This window comes from Octopus bimaculoides, chromosome 21, assembly GCF_001194135.2.
Source record: "Octopus bimaculoides isolate UCB-OBI-ISO-001 chromosome 21, ASM119413v2, whole genome shotgun sequence".
Taxonomy (NCBI): domain Eukaryota; kingdom Metazoa; phylum Mollusca; class Cephalopoda; order Octopoda; family Octopodidae; genus Octopus; species Octopus bimaculoides.
Window position 1 is genome coordinate 11,533,802 of NC_069001.1, and position 1,410 is coordinate 11,535,211.

The window sequence follows — 1,410 nt, forward strand, 5'->3', positions numbered from 1 at the left end:
CAAGTCCAACAGCCATCGTATTCCCCAGATGTCGCCCCCTTGCGACTTCTCCCTCCTTACAAAAATCAAATCCCACTTGAAAGGAAGACTTCAGGACATCGAATCAAAGTGAATGCAATGTGTTATCTGCTGATAATCCCAGAAAACGTGTTCCGGGAATGCTTTCATCATTAAAAAAAGCGCTGAGTGACGCGTGTGTCTTCTGAAGTGGACTACTTTGAAGAACAATAACTGCCAAATTGGTACGTATTATAATTTTTTTTTTTTTAGCACCAGTCCGGTTACTTACTGATGAATCATAGTATATGAAACTGTAGAAATTGTAATCGTGGCTGTTATATCCTTGACGTCTGTGACAATTGCTATTAAATTATTTTATCCTTCATCTTAAAGACAATGACTGTGGTAAACGCCGTGCCGAAATTCATAGCTAATAACATCTTGCAAAAATCGCATTGGCAATCATTTACAAGGCGAAGTAGTCTGGAAACAAGCAATTTTCGAAGAAAAGACATAAATATTTAATGGTCGTGGATAGATTTTACCTTTGGCAGGTATTGTTTTTCTCTCTGCAGAAAGGTCCACCATCGTTGACATGCACATTTATTTGTTATCTGACTGAAGGGCCGTGCTACACCTTTTACAAGGTTTCTTGTTACAAATAGCACTTGGAATGATCTGACATTGATCATACGTATGTACATACACACATACATACATACACACATACATACATATATTCATACATACATACACCAACCCATCCGAACAAATGTATGGCTGAAATTAGAATGTTGGGGAGAAGATACAAATCTTACTTCGTCAGCTACAAATGACCGAATCTTAATTCATAAACTCCAAATCAGCACGATGTCTGGGACTATAATTATTTGCAGCATCTTTCTAAGATTTAAAGATCGATGGTTCAATCAAGATATCTTCTTTCACAACATGGATGCCAATTCGTTGATTGGTCATGTGACAACTGTTATACTCTCAATACCGAGGAAGACCATCACACGGTCCATGAAAAATATCAGGGTTGATAATTAAATCAAAGTTTTAATGATAGGACAGAGGTCCAATAGAATAGCTCTCAAACACAGACGGCCCGTATACAAATGCGTTGTTCACAACACCTCAAGCTGCTGTCAGATATGATCCATCCCATTCTTATAAGAATGACAATTCTGTCTCAATTCGTGTGCTAAGCTCAAATTATCGTTTTTGCAAAGCTTTAAAATTTCCAAATAGAACAAATGGCATGTGCAGTTCAGATAGTAAGATAAGATTGCCAGTACTAGCAGTTCTTCTTCAAATTCGTATGGATATTCTGGAAGGTACTTCCATACTGTCAAATATTTTGTGAATAATATCCGACAATAGAGCTCTGCATTTCAAATGACATCG